This window comes from Odontesthes bonariensis, chromosome 9 (assembly GCF_027942865.1).
Source record: "Odontesthes bonariensis isolate fOdoBon6 chromosome 9, fOdoBon6.hap1, whole genome shotgun sequence".
NCBI lineage: Eukaryota > Metazoa > Chordata > Actinopteri > Atheriniformes > Atherinopsidae > Odontesthes > Odontesthes bonariensis.
Genome location: NC_134514.1, coordinates 8395986 through 8417507, shown reverse-complemented (window position 1 = coordinate 8417507; position 21522 = coordinate 8395986). Strand labels below are relative to the sequence as shown.

The 21522-nt window shown below is 40.4% G+C and overlaps 1 protein-coding gene across 2 annotated transcripts in view; it reads right to left on the bottom strand.

Annotated features, from left to right (window-relative positions):
- The window catches only part of slc8a2b (solute carrier family 8 member 2b), a 191355-nt gene that overhangs the window by 126990 nt on the left and 42843 nt on the right, over positions 1-21522 (bottom strand). For both annotated transcript variants that reach the window (XM_075472955.1, XM_075472954.1), the window contains exon 2: positions 541-577. The gene's annotated coding sequence lies outside the window, so the exon portion shown is untranslated. The remainder of the gene's footprint in view (positions 1-540; positions 578-21522) is intronic.

Below are 21522 nucleotides of genomic sequence, written 5' to 3'. Positions count from 1 at the left end.
TACTCAGTACTTGAGTAGTTTTTTCACCAAGCACTTTTTTACTCTTACTCAAGTAATTATTTGGATGACTACTTTTTACTTTTACTTGAGTACAATTTTTTGGCTACTCTACCCACCTCTGGTGATAACATACATCTGACCAATAAAACTAAACTGAACTGATCTATAAAAGTGGGAAAAGACATTGTTGAGTGGAGCACTTGTTTAATGGGAGAGTTTGTGTTTGAACCACACACACAGAGCAGCTCTTGGCTTCCTGGCTGTGGATTAACAGCAGTGAGATGTTTAGTATTCAGAGAGGAGGAATTAAACCAGGCGAGAGCGCTGAGCTGGCCTCAGAAACAAAGCGTCCTCTGTGACTTTCCCTGGAGCTCTTACTATGTGTGTGTGGCTGAATTTCTTTCCAGAAAACACTTGTTCATGCATAAACCAACTGCTCATCACATCTTTGCATACAGTGGGATGGACTTTCGTGTGTATGTGGTGTGAATGCAAACGTAAATTTATCCACAAACAAATGCATGATGGTGGTTTACTCACCCAAACCAAACTCATGGAGCAGTGTGGAAACAGTGCCCTGAAACAGTTAAGGGAATTTAATTAGTAGCAGCCCTACGGACACCAAATAACACAACATACAATCTGACTTTAGATTTAATTATGGTATCTTTCTTTCTTTCTGCAAATCTGTGTTTCAGCCCCGAAGCCACAATACGCTAGCCTGGCGACGCCATCCTACGTACTTCCGCCCAAAGATTTTGGCTCCGCACATAGTCTGGCCAAATCCCCCTACCTCGGTTCGCTCAGTGTTTTGCCAATCAGCAAACAGTTGCGAGTGGTGACGCAGAACTCACTCGCGGAGTCCATTGTAGTCCATATAATTGTAGTTCAACCGCAGCGGAAATAAACATGGCAACGGAAGAACGCTAGAAGCTACCCATGAAGTTGTCTCAACTCTGGAGAGCATTACACAATTAAAACGAGAGCAAGAGGAATGCCTCTTCAATATTGTTAGTGGCAAGGATGTCGAAGCTCTCCTTCCAACTGGCTTTGGGAAAAGTTTGATTTATCAAATGGTACCGGTATAATGAAAGCGGATGTGGGAAGCGTGATTCGCGAGCTAGAGCCTCGCGAGAGTAAGCATGAACCTCGGCGCATAACCAACGTCATTTCTAAACATTATGATTGGTTAAGGGAACTCCGTTACTCCAATGAATTTAAGTTGCTGGGTAAGGTCCCGCCCTCCATGGAAACGGATTCCTCTTGGGTTTTCCCAGACTGTTTGACAGAGTCAACAGTCGGCTTTCGCCCAGGCTAACAATACGCGCACACATTTATCCCACACACACACATTCTCGCACTTAGTGCTGAGTAAGGACCGACTAAAAACACTCACAAAGTGAGGACTAGTATTTCCAGTTTACTTAGAAACAAACAAAGTGTCATTCCAGACACTCGGTGGCATAGTGATCCAATACACTGCTTCAGAATTTGAGAAGCACAAAAGATTCAGAAATTTTTTTTAATCTGTGTTAAACTTTAGGGGTGAAAAATTGACACTTAGGACATTCTGATGTCCTACTGAGAAAATTAGGGGATAGCATCTATATAACCTAAGGAGGTCATCTAGAGGGAAACAAAGTGAGGACCGGCCTAAATGTCCTCACTATGTAAAAATGACCTCACTCTGTTGGTTAAAAACCTGACGTGGTCCTCACTCAACAGTACGTGCAAGAACACACACACACACAAACACACGTACAAACACACACTTCCCCAGCCCAGAAGGTGTTTTGGCTTCCTTCAAATAGTAAACTAGTTTCTCTTCAGCCTTAATGTGCTGAGACACACAGCCACAGCAAACGGATGAATGAAAAGACCTTATTTAGATATATCTGTTTGGTAACTATTGAAAATCACTAAAAGATTCAGAAGCCAATATTTTTATTGAGAACATTAAGAACAAGTGTTTTGTGTTAGTTGGAGTTAATGCAGCACACACAAAGGGAGACGCTGTGCTTTGAACTGAGAGGCTTCACCAGTAATGACTGCTTTAATCCTTTCAAACATCAGGAATTAATTAATTCGAGATGCAATTATTGTGCTTTTTACACTTCTGCCAAGGTTCCTGGTAAACAGAATCTAGTTGACAGCACCTGCCAGGGTAAATTAGATGTGAAGAAAAAGAGCATATAGCTATAGAAAGCGTGGGAATTTGACTGTTGCAGTGGGCTGAAGAGGTGACGCCCAGACATCAGCAGTCTGCCTGTCTGAGACGTGCCTGAGATAGCGATGAGGGTTCCTCCCCTCAGAACATATGGTTCATGACAGAAATCTTTAATTTTTTTACTCAAAAAATTAACTTAACGGGAAACTAGGAGCAGATCTGGTTGAAGGGAAGACTTTTTCCAGAACTACAAGCCAATACTTCACTCAGGGAACAATACTACAGACCACTTTAATCTAATTTAAATCTCATATCTGAGATAAACTACAGCAGATATGATGCTTCTCTTTTAAACCTCTCAAACAATAAACTGACAGTCTCTCTATCTGAAGTCAGATTTATTTATTTGTGTTGCTAAATGAGTTTTCACATTTCCCTGTTATGAGGCGAGAAGGGAAACATTCACACTTTGTTGTACAAAGCGAACAGCACAGCAAAGGAAACTGTGGTTTTTGGTTTCCTTGTTTCAGTTTCAACCTTTATCTTGTGATGTACATCACCAACACACAGGAGATTTCTAAGTTCTAACTGCTGTTGAATTGACACGTCCCAGAGACCAGAGACACACCTCTATAGGTAAATGGACTGTACTTGTATAGCACTTTTCTAGTCTAATTGACCACAAGCGCTTCAACACTACATGCCACATTCACCCATTTGTTCAGAAATGAGCAATTCCGGTTCCTTATCGATATCGCTTATCGATTCCTTATCGGTTCTCTTATCAATTCTCATCCTGTTATATAGTGCAAATATAGTACAATATCTAACTCTATATATCTAACTCTGCCTCCCTCTTGCAGTCCTCGTCAACTAAATGTTAATATCAGATGGAAATTATTCATACAGTATGTCGCTAACATTATTACAACAGGGCTCTGAAGCTTTGAATGCAGGCAAGAGTGACATCTCTTTATATATGCAAATTTATATTCTAATTTTTTTTCAGCGTCAGAAATACAGCGTGTGGCGGGAGTGCGTTACAAAAGACCCAAAAGCATGACTGTCACGCCCAGTTCATGAGACTTGAGAGCCCTGTTACAATCAACAGGACCTGGAAGTTTAACGTTAGCTGGGACTTTTGAGACGGAAGACGCTGTGGTCCCCCGCGAGAGTCGCTCAGCAGCGTGTCAAAGACTTTAACTGCGTGCTGTGTGGTCAAATGTTTCAGCATGTTGGAGGTATTTGCCCCTTTGATGTGATCAAAGCTCTTGGTGAAATTCTGAGAAATTCTGACATTCTGAGCCAAAATACGAAGCGTGCACCTGATGTCATAGCGCAAATGCGTCAGATCGTTAGGCAGGCGGATTAACGATTCCACGAAATCGAACAGCTGGGAGTTCTTTTCGAAAACCGGTTCTCAATTCCCATCCCTACTGAGGTGTGAATTACTGTATGCATGCACCTGACACTAAGGATTTAATCTACTCAACATACTCCATAATGTCAATGACACCTAAATCCTCTGGTTGACTGATGTAACTGATGGCTGCAAAAAATAAACGCACCAACAAGCACTCATTCCACAATTAAACTGGCAATTGAAAAGAGACGAAAATGTTAAAAGTGACACTTGAAGGTTTGTACATGTTGACTGTACAAACCCACAGTCCTCTTTTCTGTCACTGTAACTTCTGTTTGTGGGCTCATGTGTGTGTTTTGCTTGATGACGTTTCGTGCTTTCACGTCTAAGGGACAACCTCTGTCTTCTCCTTGTCAGATGGCCCAGTTGTTGGTGTTGTTGCCATGACAGCCAGGAGAGCACTGAACTCAGCTTTGTGTTTGTTTGGCTGCTGATTTAAAATATCAACTGTCTTCCTCTGGAAAGGCTTCAGCAACCTTTAAAGCCCAAATATCACAGAAGCGGTAATTAAAACATAATCTTGTGAGGCTCTCAGCTAAATGCTTGTGGGATTTTTTGGGAGCAGGAAGAAATGTGACAGCTCCACAGAGAGGATCAATGAAAGAGCTGGTGGGACATCTGCTTCAGAGTAAGAAAACCCTCAGCGAGCAGAGGCTGCTCTGAAGCCTGTGACGAGAGTCGAGCTGCTGACTAACGGCTGCCATGTTTTTCTGGATGTTGTCTGTGATTGGGTTAATTAGGCTTTCTTTGTAGTTATCATAGCTTCCAGTAAAAGCATAATTAACAAGAACACATTCGGTTTAGGCCTAATTACTCTACACATGACTGACTGGAGGTTTCAAATTACTGATAACTGTGAGTATTTTTGTAACTAACAATTTAAAGTTGAATTTTTCTATGGCGTGTTGCAAATGTTCGGCTCTGATCCTGGAGGTAACAAAAAATAATGTTTGTTTTTTTAACCGCTTTTAAAATATATATATATAAAAATAATAATAATAATAATAATGAAAATAATTTAATTAAAAATAAAATAAAATGTTTTCAACCCCTTTTAAAATATGAATATATATATATAAATAATAATAATAATAAATAAATAAATAAAAAATAAAATGTTTTTTTAATTAAAAATAATAAATAAATAAAATAATAATAAAACAAAAATGAATAAAATAAAAATAATGTCTTTTAACTTTAATGTCATTTCTAAATGGAAAACTGTTTTAAAACCGTTTCATACAATAATTAAACAAATGCGAAGACAACAGGCTATAAATTCGGGGTTGAGCTGTGCTAAAGTTAAATGATATCTGGTCACCCTGTCCCAACCAATGGATACAGAAGGCCTCCATCCCTGGGTGTGGTTCTGTTCGCTGGTTCTGCCTGTTATAAGTGATTTTTCTCCCCACTATCACCACGTGCTTGTTCGAAAGGCATTGCTGTATTTTCTCTCTATGTAATGTGTTCTAAGTTTTCTTTTTTAACAGCATCTTTGCTTTATAGTGAACCAGGTACCAGGTGAAGATAAAGTAGAAGTCTTGATTTGGAATTAATTCAAACCTTTCCAAAAATGTTGTGCTATTTTTGTTATTCTGCTCTTTTCTGATCTGAGTAGTTTTCGGTGCCTATTCTAAACAAACAGCAACTAATAAAGAAACAAATGTCCCAGTCGGGTTTTCATGCCACTACCTCAGCGTGTCTGAGGTGGGTTTTTTTGAAAAGCGCGAATAAAAAACAGAAATGTGAAGTCACCTTTGGCAGGTAGGTGGCGGTATAGACTATGTTCCAATTGCTTGTAAATCAGTAGAAGAAGAAAAGAAAAAAACTACAATTGTGGTTGAGATCCACAAGACAAAAATGAAGCTATCTTTTCTGCAGGAATGAGTTTAATCTCTTGGAATATCTTGAATATCATGAGTGAGAGGACTGGTCAGTCATGCCAGTTTGTTGTTAGCTTGTTCAGACTTTTCAGACTTTTCTTAATCAGATATTCTGAATGTGAATCAAAAACAGCCGTGAAAATCCAGCTACTGAAAAAAAAAAGTAACAGATATTGATCCAATAATTGACACAGTCTTAAGGAGTTCATAAAATGATCATAAAACATACAATAATCCATTTATCTGTGACCTGGGACATTCATTTCTCTTTTCTTCCAGTGTGTGTTCAATCTTTCCTCATAATACATCAACTGAACAGGAATTCATGTGTCCACATGATAAAACGACCACCTGACCTTCCATTTGCATTATTCATGTGGCATTAGCATGTAAAGTTAAGTGAGAACATATTTCTGTCCGATCAGGTTGTGTTCAGGTTAATATCCAAATAAATCACAGCCTTCTGTAGATGTTTATCAGTTCTGATGTGAAATTAATTTGGCAATGCTGCCTTAAAACACCACCAAAGAGCTGTGATAAAACACAAATTATTCTCATTGACTTTGTTGCCAGACCACTGAAACATGAGCCAGCCAATCAGAGGCTTGTCCCGGTGAGAAAAGACTCCAGAAAGAGTCAAGAAAGAGGAAAAATGGATGCTGTGGTGAGAAAGAAACAGAAGAGATGGAACACAGTGCTAAAACATTATTTAAATCTTTAAATAAAGCTTTTTATGTTAGTGTGTGTCTTTTTTAGTAATGAGAAGTAATGAGAAGACAAGCAGAGGTGTGAGCCAAAAGAAAAGAACATAAAAAAAGACAGAGGTCAAGCAGGATGATATGATGTGTTCGGCTCCTCTTCTTCTGCCACACAGATTTGGTTTCCCTGTGTATGTTTTCATGCTGCCTGAATCATCACACTTCTGTAAAACAAACAATATTTCTCAGTAGTAAAAGAGAGGAGCAGTTATGAGCTATATCATGACACAAGCCACAGATCCAGTCACAGGGCAGATAAAACTCACTAGTAAACAAGACAAAGTGTAGCTGCAATACAGCCAAGGGAACACCCACACACATAAACACATGAAGAGAAGTTCAATAAAGTGAAACCTGTCTGACACCTTGGCTAATATGAGAAGTGGGTTCACAGGCCAGAGCAAGCTGCATGTTTAACTGGCATTGATCTTTTCCTCTTCTCCTGTGCTGCTGTCCAAACTACCAACAACTCTGTTTGCAGAACAATCCTGCTCGTGCATAAGAACCCAAACGCGTGGGGAAGTCGAGCAGAGCTGAGCAAATATCCTCCACAGAAAGAACACTGAGGAAAATCCACACCAAGAAACTCATAAATTCATTGGATTTGTGATAGACTGTACAACTCAAGCTTCATGGAAACCTAGAAAAAGAGCTGCAAGTGTTGCTTGTTGTCCAAGGATTCAATTCATTCATTCTTAGGCCAGAAATATACTTGCTTTTGATTATGGATACACGTGTTTATCCCCGCTGCCTCTTTGTTTGGAGCATCCCTTGTGCACATCCTCAACAATTAGCGCTATGTGTGTGGAATTTTCTGCGCCTGCGCTTGCAAAGCTCATTTTGCGTAAAACGGGTCAATTTAAGGGTAAATTTCAGTTATTTTGTTTAATTTTGAGACCATTTTAAACTAATTTACAAGGTAGCTGCACTCCCCAAAATTTAATTTAACCCGTTAAACTAGCGGAAATGTAATTTTTCCGTTCCAACACTAATTCGACTGCGACTGAAATGGAGACTCGTGAGACCAGGCAGCGTTTTTCCAACCTTCTACAGCCCAGTACTGGTGAGCCGGTGTGAATTGTAGTCTTAGTTTTCTGTTGTCAGTTTCGGTCTGCTGCAGCCTATCTTCTTCAAGGTTGCACGTGTTGTGCGTTCAGATGTGATATATTTTTTTCATTATATAGTGGACCTATAGGTCTTGAACACAACCCAGGTAGTCAACCCGTAAGCACCTCCTTTAGCTCCTCCCCAAGCTGTATATAAAGCCTCAAAATGGCTCCATTCAGCCTCTTGCTGAGCTGGTGTGGTTACCTAATCCAGGTGGTGAGTAGGGTCCCCGTTTCATCAGGCATGTGTGATGCAATCTTTGGTTCCTACTAACATGTGTTTTTGTCTTTTTAGGTTTACTTGCTGCTGTGCTGTTTTGTTAATTTGTTTGTACAGTTCTGTTGTGCAGTTTTGTTTGGTTCTTTTGCTTGTGTAGTTCTTTGTCTTTTAGTTTGATTATCGATTAAGTGTTAGGTTTGTTAACCTTTTGTCATTACTTTTTTTGAGTTTCAGTCTGGCCTGGGTGTCATCAGGTGGGAGGCTAGGCACTGTGGTGAGAGCCTCACTTCTGTTTTGGCATGAAAGTACACTGGGGCACTTTTAGCGTGGTTGTGGTGGCTTTTCAATTGTAGTGTTGCACCCCAACTTAAGAAAGAGACACACATCCAGTAGTATGCCTTCCACTGAGGCCCCAGCCCACTGATTTTAATGCTCTGTTAGTCATTTGGCTTTTAATATTGTTATATGCCCTGCCGCAAACTCGGCGATGCTGTCGCCCCACGTTAAGTTCAAATACACCCACGCGAAATGGCTCCTGCATTCTTCAGGACATTGTTCAGATGAGCAGAGAGGGATGTAAAGATGTGCTCAGCTAATCATCCGGCATCTGTAAGTAATCGGTCAAATAAAAGCCCCATCAACATAAAACTCCACTTATGAAAGAAAATAAACAACGATGTTAGTTATTCTAATCAAACTTGAACAACTCTGCATTCAAAGCTAAAACAATTAACCATAAACCACATGCTTATGAGCCATTTAAGGTTTTCTTATGCACGACTTGTAAATAAATCCATTAACTTTATAATAAAGTTAGGTGTTGTAGCAGTCACAGTGTGTGGATTAAGAAGTCTGCAGCCTCTGAAGACACCAACATTCCTATGAGGGGGATGTTTGCTTTTCTGGGTAAAACCAGATCTTCATTTTCTTTCCACAAAGGAAAGAGAGACAGAAACTGCCTAATTTACAACAACCTTCGTCCCTTTAAAAGCCTTTGGGAGTGGAGATATAAACAGACACTTGCCATAAAATTGGAATAAGCTCAAAGAATCTTTCTGTTGGAAAGTACTATCTTATCTTGACCATAAATCGAAGTTGACACTTTAACTACTTTCCACCAGAGAACCGACCCGATGGCTGAGCACGAACTGAGAAGACTTCACTAAGACTCACTTTTAGTCGAACCTTAAAACTATATTAAATGTGTTTGATAACCGTATACAATTTCTTTCAGGTTTCCAGCTAGATTACAAGACGCATATAGAGACAATTTGTACGATTCTGGCTTAAATATTGACGAAGAAATAAACTTGTTGGGAAATGCCCAACTCGCCGATGGAACAACATTGCCCCCTAGTGGTCTGTAGTGTTGAATAGTTGAACACATGGGCTCAGTAAAATGGACAAGATATATGCAACAATTTAACTTTTAACGATGTCCCTTCGGTATCTATTTGTTATTTGTTTGGTATCCCCATTGTTAACACAGAAAATTAACATTGTGTGGTTCGCTATTCATATGTCACGACTTTATAGATATCCATCTGAATTTTGAAACTCATAATCGTCTGTATTATGTTGTGTGTTATTTTGATGTCTTTATATTGCAAGTCTATGTTATATCTTTAATCTGCATATCTTAACAAGTTGTGGTGTTTTCAGAATCACCGAGACAAATGTTCTATGAGACAGAGTAATGGAGAAATAAGAGTTTCTTTGTTTCATCAAGAAATCCCCACATAAAAGCTGAACAGATCATCTTACATAGAGAAATCCAGGAAGAACACCACAGTTCAGGCATATCATTGGCTGAAAGAGTAGTGTAAGCTTACGTCATGCCCCGCCTCCGAGAGTCAAACCCTGCCGCGAATCCGAACCAAGAGAAGAAGGAGTTTTCACAGATTTGAGCAGACAAAGAGCAGAGCAGGAACAGGACGCAGATCACAGTTGCTCAGAGAGAGTTGGAGATGACTTGAGAAGAAAAGAAGAGCTCACCAGAGTTTTGGGAGTTTCCCGAGTCTCAGGAGAGAGCGGAAAGACGAGAGGATGAGCGATGCAGAGGAAGACAGGAGGCAGGAGGAAGCCCTCCAGAACCAAGTGAGACCCCGGAGACGAGAAAGAAAGACCCGAACAAAGATAAGAACAGAATGAAGTTTTCCTACCAAGAAAGCCAACTCAAGCAACCTTTTATTAATCTTCTGTGAACTTAAGTTCACTTCATCAAAGAAGCAACGGACCAACTCTGACGCTCGGACGAGTTTAATCATGCACAGTGAAGTCTTTGGCACCAGCGTTCCCGTTTCCCGGTGAAGATAAGCGACCATCCAGGCAGCTGCTGAGAAGTCCGCTAGAGTCAGCCACCACAACCAGGAAGGCCCAGAGAGCGGAACCGAGAGAAATCCCCTCGGACCCCGCGTGGCCCCACTTGCTGACTCCACAGAACTTGTAAGACCGACCCGTTTTTCACCTTAAAGTGGGTTTGATGGATGTCTCGAGGCTTTCACAGAATGATAAATGAATCCCAAAATGTCAGTATTTAGCGTCAAATAGTCAGCCAACCTGAACTATTTGAATACATCCAGTATCTCTCCATTCCCCATATTTTATTTTCCATTCACTAAGTGTTTTATATAATCACCCATATTCAATGCATCTCCTGTTTGTTTAAGGTTCATGTCTTTGGTCATATCATTTTAATAAATAGTTCATATATATATATATATATATATATATATGTTATAATCACAGATTGTGTCATATGCTTTCTTTACGTAATGTCTGTCCAACCAAACGAGAACTTTCACGAAAGTAGCGAGATATGAGACTGATTATTAATCGAATATTAATTTAACATACCAGGATCGTAAGATTTTAACAGTTTTCCTCCCTGGACTGTAACTTAAAACAAGTTAAAACAAAGCGAGGTGGTGCCCTAAATTCAAGGTTTAAGGTTTATTGAGACTGTGAGAACATCTTATAAATCCTTATATTTAATACATATATAAATGCCCAATAACGCAACAGTGTCAATCTATTAGGTTTTTAACTTTACAAAAAATGGGAGCAAATACATCAGTCCTCTGTTCATTGTGTATCATACGCAAGATAAACTGGCTGATCCAGCTTCTGTTGGAGGATTCTGATCACACCAAAAGAGCAACAACAGCTGATTTCCAGCAGCGCAATCATTCAAGAAAGCCTTCATAAAACACAAAGCCACAAGATAAATATGTCAATTAAAAAATTCTCTGATTAAAAATGTCCATCATCAAACCCTTTTAATATAATCAAACCAAAGCCTGGACAGTAGAACGCCATGCTGGACCTGCTGCTACATGAGGCTGAAGCACACAACACCACATCTCAGTGAACTTACTGGATACATTTCTATCTTTTAGCAGTAATTCTATTTAGGACGTGTTTTACCTGTCTGCCTTTGACTTTCTAAGGTTTTTTTCTGATGGATACAGACACAGCAACGTGAGGTAAAAAGCCACCTTCTATATATTTAACAATGTTACCGGCTTTTATTGTGTTTCAGCTGCTTCACTCCAGTTACCTACAAAGCTCTCACCTACATATTTATGTCTCTAAACATGTTTTTATGTAGAGTTATCCACTACTGTGTGTTCGTGTTGGTGAAAATAAATTAACTAATTTTTTATTTTTTTTAAATTCCTGCAGAGCAACTTAAAAAGCTGAAACTGTTTCATCTTATAGGACAGTGTTTGTGTTCATGAACTCAAGCAGCAACTTTCACAGGACAGGTCCTCTAATTATCAATATACCAATTCAGCTGGTGGTGCCGCCATGTTTGGGTGGATTTTACTGAAACTATGCTATTAAAGTCCAAGATCTGATCTTTCTTTTACTGAATAAAACCACACCCAAGTAGCTTTAACCTCACACATACGTTGCAGTGTCGACCGATCCATCGACTGTTTTGAAGCACCAAGAAATCTGAGATGGAAACAAATGAGGGAGAAGAATCCTCTTAAAACAGCATGTAGAGTTATTATTCATGATGTCTTTGTTTTTCAGCTCAACAAGCGTCAGATCACACGAGAGAGGGTCTTAAACCGCTGCAGGTCAAATGGATTATGGCGTCTATGAAATGGTTTGTTTCTTTGTGTAAATAAAACAGATAAAAGGTTTAGCCAGACCTCTATTGTGGGGTCAACACCATTAGTGTTGGACTCATTATGAAATAATCCTGCTCCTATCAATCAGGAACCCATTAGCACAACACTTAGGTCCAGATTCACGCAGTGTCCATGGCAGATTCTGATGTTTTATGCATTTATTCCAACAGTTTCTCGTGAAACAGAAATTATAAATCCTAAGATGAGTGTGGAGAAACAAAAAGAAAGAAGAAAATTAAAAATTCCCTTCAACAGCATGTGGGAATGAGTGGGGAATCTGGAGAGTGGCCCACAGGCAACAGCAGGCACCAGACCAGAAATACTGAGACGCAGGAGGGTGATGGATGGAGGATTCTGCTGCTCTGTAAATGTGTGAAAAATGTAACAACTGTTTGAGTCGGGGTATGGCATACAAAGCTACAAAGATTTTAAATCCCTGTCTTGATCATTTTAACTCCTTGGTTGGTGTTCCAGGTCTTTTCATGTGCACTACTTTGATTTCTTAAATTGCTTTCCCACAGTAAAGTACGTTTTATAGAATATGCAGAGACATGTCCGACTTTCTGAGATAAGGCTGAATTTAAAAGGTGTCTTTCAGTAAAGAGCAGTTTCAGTGTTTCATGATAACAGGGTTAGCAGCAGAGCTCATAACAACATACTCAGAGAGATATAAAGATCATTACACTTGGTTTGAAATGCTCTCAGGTGATGGACAGAAGACTCGGGCAGAGTCTGCACACAGAGTAAAATCTATTATCATTAAATCAAAGTGACATCTCCATGTAGACTTATTCACATATGGTAGGAGAAGTGTGACCAAAGGCCGACGTTTTAACAAGAGTCAGTAAATGATGGGATCATTAGTTTTTCTATCCGCCTGAAAACTTTGAGGGTTCCCACACATACATACTGTGCAGAATTCTGTAAAAAGATTTAACTTCCAGGCAGCCAGAAAGGATCCAGCAAAGACCTGACACAGGAGCTGAGAGATACATCTGGACCTTCAGCTGATCCATCTGCTGTTGGCCCAAGCCTCATCAGAAATGGGCTCCATGGAAGGGTGGCTGTCAAGAAGCCGTTCTTAAGGAAGGGAAACAGGGAGAACAGGCTGAGCTGTGCCAAAGGACACAAGAAGTGGGCTGAAAATCAGTGGCAGCAGGTCTGATGGAGGGATGAATCCTCCCCAGAGCCCGGAGCTCAACATTACTGAAGCAGTGTGGGATCATGTTGGCAGAGAACGGAACAAAAGGCAGCCCACATCCAAAGAAGAGCTTTGGGACGTCCTTCAAGAAGCCTGGAGAACTATTCCTGAAGACTCCTTAAAGAAAGGACAGAAAGCTGTCTGAGAGGGTTCAGGCTGTGTTGGAGGATAAAGGAGCTCAGAGCAGATATTCACTTTTAAGGTTGCTAGAAAGTTATTAACGTTGTCTTTGCCTTATCAACAAAATCTGTGTTTTAGCCAGTCTCTGTGGTAATAGTAATAAATCTGTCGTGTGTTGGGTTGACAGGACAAGGACTCAGAGGTGTGAAAAGCAAAACTTGGTTTATTTATAACTTAGGACATAACAAAAAGCGCAGCTGAGCCTTATAACAAGACTAAACTTTTGGATGAGACATGATTTTAACTGGGACCAAACAAAACAAAGGACTTGACATGACATAGAAAACCACTTATCTTTAAAGGCGTGGCGTGGCAAGGGGATGGTGAGATTGTGGAAAGAAATCACAAACTGAAAGGGGAGCCTGGAAACTAAATGGGGAACTAAGAGTGATGGGTGAGTGAGTGCAGCTGGGGAACGATGAACAGGCAGTGTTCGAATTACGGGGGGTACCGGGGGGGTCTGACCCCCCCCGATTGAGACTTGATACCCCCCAAATGGGACTAAATTACACTTTTGGGGGGTACTGGAAAAATGGATCTATTATTAAAATCAGGTGTTGAAAATGTCTTGTTACTTAGTATTTTTCAATGTGTACTATGAATAACCAAATAAAATGCGTTTTGGAACACCCCTTCAATGGACTGTACCACCAGCGGGCGTTTCGCATGTTCGCAGGCAGCTCGCGCATTGTCCAAAACATCGGCAGCACTGAGATGCTGGGTTTTGATGCCCGTTAAAATGATGTTTGAGATGCGAGCGCGTGGAATTAAGCTGTCAAGGTGGAGGTTTCCCGTGATTTGTTAAATGAAACCAACAAATCAGACTAATATTATCTCAACTTTAAAGCACTGAACTTACAAACACTCAAGACAGGTGACCGCCCTTCCCTTTCTCCCATGAGAAAAAAGTTAGCCTAGGACTACATCAGAAGATTTCCATCGAGTCAACATGCACAAGTAGTCTCAGTTCAAAGACAGAGGCGGACTGCTCTAATCCAGAATACACCAACCAGCATACTTGATGTCAGAAAATAAAGTACAAGGCTTATCATGTGTTTAAAGCACAATTGGAATATTATCATTTAACTAAGTTAGAAGAAGGCAAATGGATAGTGTGACTCCACCAAGCAAGAAGCAAGGATAGCAAGGAGCAAGGAGGCAAAAAGGATAGCATGGCCACAAAGAGGTGGGAAAAATGGGATTCCTTACCATATGTCCGCCGTGACAAATATAGGATTAATCATAATTTTGACTCTGTTTGAAGCCATTTCATGTAGCAGCTAGCAGTATACCATGACTACTAGCACCACGGGGCTGTCTGATAGCACTTTTCAATCTCAAGAAAAGCGCACACTGTTTACAGCGGACATTACAAGCTATGTTGAATTTGGCAGTTGTAGTCTGATAATTTACAGCTTGATTCTGTATGCGTCATTGGGTTCACTTTGCTGATTGACATTTCTTGATTGCGTCTCATGGGCACTACATAATGTAGGCTAGTTGCTAGTTTGCTAGTGGGCTTTTGGTAAGCCATACAGCTGTTTGAAGTTGGGTCGTTGCTAGGTTTAATATTCATGTATTATTCTGCATGTGTTGGTTCTGCTGCTGTGCTTGTTGCTAACTGGAAAGTTAGCAACGTCCTGCTGCAGCAACGTGTGTGAGACAAACTTTGGCTAGGTGGTTGAACTTGACAGTGCTGCGTGCAGATTTGAGCTGAATTCACCTGCGCAGAGCGGATTTTGCAGGGTTGCCAGATGATTTCCAAACATGCTCAAACCCCGCCTGTAGGCACTAAATCTAAACTAAACCAGTCTAAACTGAATTCTATTTATTTCTATGGCCATAGAGCCATATACAGATACAGAAAAACTCGCCCAATACCCATTTTTACCCGCAGACGGTCATCCAAAACAGCCCAATCTGGCAACACGGAGTTTACGGAGACGAGTGCTTTGATGTGATCTTCCCGCGAACGTGGTCACTTGGTTCATCTGAGGCTCTAGCAGGGAGTTTGCAAATGATAACGTATTGTTGTGTTTGCATATCATGATATTATCATGATTTTTTTTTTTTTTTTGGGGGGGGGGGTGACGTCATCAATTGATCCGCAAAAAGTCCAACCCCCCCGAAGCCCAGTGGATAATTCGAACACTGTGAACAGGTGATGTGAGTGAACTAATGAGCAAACAGAAACTGTGGGGAAGACAATGGCGAAACTAAATACAAGATCTGGACTAGAAAACTAAAACTAAACATGGGCTAGAAAACTAAGACATGAAATAAACTAAAACACAAAACTGAGAACTCAAAACATGGACGTGACAAAATCTATCTGTCCACATCTTGGTAGCAATGTGCAAAGACAACCCTGCTGATTTGAAGCTATAGAATGCATGTGTTACCTCCATCTGATAAATCAAATCAAATCGAATCAAATTTATTTGTCACATTTCATGTACAAAAAATTCAAAGTGCTTTACATAAAATAAAAGCATTGCAGCAGGGAGTGGAAGAAGCATTAAAAAAAAACACTCAATACAAGCTCATGTGAGTCTAAGACAATTTACAACACAAAATGAATTACACCTTCCTAATATTTGCTTTGGAAGTATTTTGGGCAGGTATCTTTTTCTTGTTTTTATCAAATAAATAAAAAACAAAGCTATGGAGGTTTGGCGATCTACTGCCTCCCATCATTAGATGCAGCCATGCAGGGCACTAACTGAATTACAGTTGTCTTCTTTTCTGGTAGCTGCTCTTTAGAAACTCAATCAGCTCTGACACTGCTGTCTTCTCTGATGTCTGTTGGACCAAAAACTCTGGTTTGTTGATGAAACAATGCCACGTCATCTATGTATGTATAAAAGTATAGAAAGAAATTGGTGCTGATTCAGTCAAACATCCATGTAAAATACGCAGAACTGCCGTCCGAACAACGATGAACACACTCCTACGGATGTGACAGGTCGGTAATCTCTTTATTTTTCAACTTGGCATCTAAACTATGTATATGTTTAATTTTACTTGTTTCATTTTCCAAGAAAAAATTATCAGAACTGACAGAATTTAATTAGAATACTAAATGGATTTGAGTATAAATAATTCGATTTCCCGGGGATTGTCTGTCAATACAATATTCGAGTGCAACTGCACAGAGCAGAACAAGCAGGCAGATTCATCACGTGGAAAGTAAATTTATCTCACTGACAACAGGCACTTCATCACAAATCAAGGCACATTTAGCACCTTCCTCAGGAACATCTTGTCTCTGATATGCTTACAGAGGCAACTCTGAAGGTGCCTCCACAATACGGCACATCTGAACTTATTATTTCCTCATTTATCTCATGTTCTGCCTTCCATTTTATATCGTTACCTCCATCCACCTTCCTAACCTTTTGCCAGTGTCTGTTAATAACCTGTTTATGAGCTCAATTGTGTCACTGGTACAGCTGCAGATGCCAATAGTGACTTAAATAATTAACTGTGACTAAATAAAGTTTATTTGCTCTCACAGTTGAATAAGAAACACAATTATCATCTCTGTTGTTGCCTCTCGTCACAGGGAAACCTGCGTAATGAGGCTTTAATATTGTAACAGTTTGCCTGAAGGTGCACGTGTCCAATGATTGAGTGTTTTCAGAACGAGTGCTGAAAAATGGAGGCCACATACAGACTTTTACTGACACTTAATTTACTGATCTGAGGGTGAGGACAGGGCTTACCTATTGGCAAACTTGTGTGAGAGAAGAAAACATCTTTTTAACAACAATTAGTGCTTTATGGAAAGCAACAAAAAACATTAAGATGAAACACAAGATATAACACGTGTACTATTGCACTGTTAGCTCATAGCTGCCATGTTGTTGTTATCCGGGGCGACGCGGGGGGCTTATCGACGCGCCGCTGCAGCACAGCTCATTCACTCCGTGCTCTGTGACGGTCAGCTTACTTCACAGAGTCTTTGCTACTGCTAGTTTTGTGCAACATGGCAGGATATTTATCAGATGCGTGTGTAGAAAGCCCCCGATAGCCCCGGATAACAACAACATGGCAGCTATGAGCTAACAGTGCAATAGTACACGTTCATTCATTCATTCATTCATTCATTCATCTTAAAGTATTGGTGAAATAAAGACAGATAATGCCTTATTTAGAGGCTGTATTGTCTCTGCCCTGTTCTCTCCCGTTATATGGATATATGCGGATCTCAAGTGATTTAAATATCTTCCGAAGGACGCCAACTTTCACCAAACTGTTATTGGTAAGTAGATGAACGTATTTTATGCCAGAAATAAGGTCCAGGTTTAAAAAAACTCGAACTTCCCCTTTAAGTGAACATGTTTTGTCCAGTATAAGCATCATCACCTCCTGCTGCAGAGTCAGAAACGTGGCAACCTTTGATAGAAAGCTGCACCATAGCAGCACAGAGTAATCAAAGTGGTCCTTCTTCACGCACCTGAGAATAGATGAGCAGACATCCTCATCCTCACTCCAGCCACCAAAACCTCTGTGTGGTGCATTACATCTAAATTAAATCAGCCTCAAGATGCCGTGACGCCTTTTTTCTATTTCACCCCAGTGTGTTTGCTGTTTTTTTTCTTCTCTTTGCCACACACAGAAACATCCCCCATAAGGTCCAGAAATAAGGTGTGTTCCTCACATGAATTTCCTGAGATAAATTTTCTCGTGAAAACTAATCCAAGTGGAGCCTGGCAACGTTGGAAACTGGCTCATCAACAGGACAACGATCCCAAACACAGCAGCAGATCTACAGCAGAATGTGTGAAGAAGAGAAGAATCAAGGTGTTGCAATGGTCCAGTCAGAGTCCAGACCTCAGCCTGACTGAGATGCTGTGGTGGGAGCTTCAGAGAGCTGTGCAGAAACCAGAGCTGCAAACCTCAATGAGCTGAAGCAGCGCTGGAGAGAAGAGTGGCCAAAGGTCCTCCACAGACTGATAACATCATTACTGACATTTATTACCACTAAATAAATTACAAACTGGGTGCCGACTTTACAGCAATAATTGATCAACGAACCATGATGAACAAGGTACATTTTGAAATGATAAAATGTCTACCGTGTCATTTCATAAAATAGTAGGTATTCTTCCAGAACAACTACTTTTAAATGAAGCTATTGTTTAAACCTTCAAGGTGAGACAAATGGCAGATATGAGATTAAAAAAGCATCTCGACTGAAGAAGACAAAAAGGATTGAAACGCTTGTGATGCATCATGAGGCCTACAGAAAGAAAAAGACAGGAACAAACCAAGTAGATCATAGAATATCATTCAGGGTCAATGATCATTTTAAAGGCACGAGTTAGAAACGATGGCTAGAGAAATGTGGTAAAAAGAACAAATAGCTGAATTAAATCTTTCAGCTTGAAACAGAAGACAGGCTCCGGGGAAATGGCACGTAACAGGAGACAAGGTGGGATGGAGAGATACTGAGAGAAAACATCAGCTCTATGGAGAAGAATTAAATGAAAATTTGAAACAAAAACAGATGAACACAACGCAGACTGCAGAGAAGGAGATTCATTTTGAAAAGCAGAGAGGGAACGTTGGAGACTCAGGGCTGTGCTGTAGCAGTATTCATCATTTTTTAATAGTGTGCAGACGTTTCTACTCCACTGCAGCTATTCTGCTGCTACTGTCATGACAGATGTAGATACTTAGACTGTCACGAGTTCAGAGCAAGGATGCAAATTATAAACAGTCTCCTGAAGAAAACTCGTTGGCTTTAATCACAAATTGTAGATTTGGAGGACCCAAAATGCTGACAGTCGCTGGAGTCAGGGAGATCTGAAGCAAAGAAACTTCAAGAACAAACTGAAAGTGCTACCCAGGCAGAGACACAAGTCCAGACAGTAAGCAGAACTCAAACTGAGCTGATACAGGTGCTGACTGGCCCGTTCCTGGTTTCATTTTGTCTGGATGAGTGTGTGTGAGCCCAAATGATGTACATTTTCCCATTTGCACCAGTCCACATGTAATGACGACCAGAAAGCCGTAAATTTCTGACCAAGTAACTCCCCTGAACTGAACACAGAACAAAGAACCTGCCGTGATCTCAGGGCAACATGTAGAAATAGCACAACACTTTAGGCCTTTCTGCATGTCATTCTATGCAAATAAACACCAAACTAAATGCTTATATTAGGGTAAAGTTAAAGGTAGGGAGACATATTCTCACTTTACAGAGTGCAATGATGCACAAAACTCCAAAAAGATGCAGTATTAACTTCCAACATGGCTTGGCATGCATTAACTATGCCTTTTTAAGAAAAGGTTTCTATTATTCACGTTCGTTATCCATCTTTAAAGAAGTTGATTTGTAAAGGCAAACAGGAGACATTATTTTGCTTTTTATGTTTTACTTGCTCAGAACATCATCTCCTCTATTCGTGATGTTGCAAAGTCTCCTGCTAAATTCCAGGATATTTAAACTTGGGCCCCTTTTTTCACCTGTGTTTAGGTGTGAATTACTGACACAACACTGAAAGGATCGGTGGTGAAGTGGTGGGTTGAGTTGTTGCAGGGTGTGTAAGTGTAAAGATTAGTAGGAGAGGAGGGAGCTGGTGGATAAAGGCGAGAGATACAAAACATTGTTGTTCATGTTTGTCGTGAACATTTTGACCCGGATCAATTTTGTCTGTCCAATAAGAAAAGTAATCCTTCAATAAAGCAGCTCTCCCTGAAGACAAATGATGCTCTAAGGGAGGAGAGAACTGCTGTGAGTGCATGTGTGGAGCTAATTTTATTAGCTAAAGTTCATCCTCAGCCTGTTGCTTTCTTCTTCTTCTCTCCTGTCTCTCCTCATCCTCTCTTTAATTGTTCCTCTGTGTTCATCAGCTCAAATAAAAGCAGATGGCTATTAAATTTAACTGATGAATCCAAAAAATATACAAATCAGCTACATATTCAGTGCTGGCAGCTTGAGATAAACCTGTGACAGAAACGTCTCTGTGTTTGAGGGGACTGCTAAAATAAGACTGTGAAACCGTCAGATCTGATCAGAATCAGTGTTTTTTTTTCCTTTTATAAGCATCATCAAACATGCCTGCAACTCAACTGCAAATAAAAGCGGTGAATAACAGAGACCAGTGGAGGCAAATCATGGTCTATGAATCTATGCATGTAAAGAACCGTCCTACCATGTTATCAGACACTCACATTCATGTGAAAAAGAAAGGACACCCTGTATCTAGAGTGTCTTTTCATATAATATGATGATAATATTAACGTATTATTAATATTCTTTTGTGGCTTCTTTTACTCAAATGTCTCTGTTTACCTGTCATGAACACCTTCCACCATATGTGCAGGCAGCCTTTAATCCTCCCTCTCTTCACCTGAGATAAACTCTCGTGTGTGCGTGTTGGGTGTGAAGTAGATTTGCCTGATCCAGGTGGTCTCTCGGCTGGTGCCGTGTTCACCAGGATGCACCGTTCACCCTCACACTTCCAGGTCACAGCACACATGCACTTCAGAGGAACACCCCCACACATTTCTGCCAGAAAACACACACACACACATTCCCTCTGGGGAAAAGTCCCTCCTCAGCAGAGTTATCCTGCTTTCAGACTTTCTCCATCTAATCAGCATTTTTACCGCAAACTGTTTATTATACAGGCTCCTTCTGTATATGATTACTTCAGCTAAATCTGAATATATTTGTGAGATGGAAGAAAAGCAGCAACACATACAAAGAGCAGCGAGAACATGCGTTTTTTTAACATTTTGTAATCAGCATCATTAACTTCTTTGAGCTGAAATCAGCCCTGAAGAAAATCCTCACTTTTCTTTGCCTGATTAGTGATGAATGCAATCTACATTATTCAAAAATAAGTGCTTGCTGTATGAATAAAACATCTGTTTACTCCTTGATTAACTTTCTGTACTTGTACATGTGTGCAGTATGTCGAGGCTTCGTTTCAATAGGAGCCATCTGCAGTCTGGAGATCCTATGGCATACACGTGCGTGCATGTGCGTGCACATTGTTTGTGGAACCAATGTTCATTTGGACCTGGAGGTTATCCAATCAATGTTCTGCTGAATCTGCAGTGGTGTGCTCGTTAACAGTGCTGGAGTGCACCTGAGCAGGACAACATGATGCTGGAGGTAGCTGTTGTTTTGGACCGGCTGTACTTGAAACATGGATGGTGGTGAAGGAAAAAATATACCGTATGATGGGAATAGAAAATGGAAAAGCATGCACGGATTCCTGCATGTTTCCAGGGCCGGAGGCGTTTCAAACAAACACGAGCAGACGCACCTCTATGGAGTGATATCACCGGTTAAATTGTATCTAATATCTGAGGAAAAGTATTCAAACTCATTTTGCCTGATGGAACTCCAAAATCCTGGGAAGTGTTTGCACTTTTTATACCTCTGAGCTACGTGGAAAAAAATACTAAAGCTCAGTGAAATGT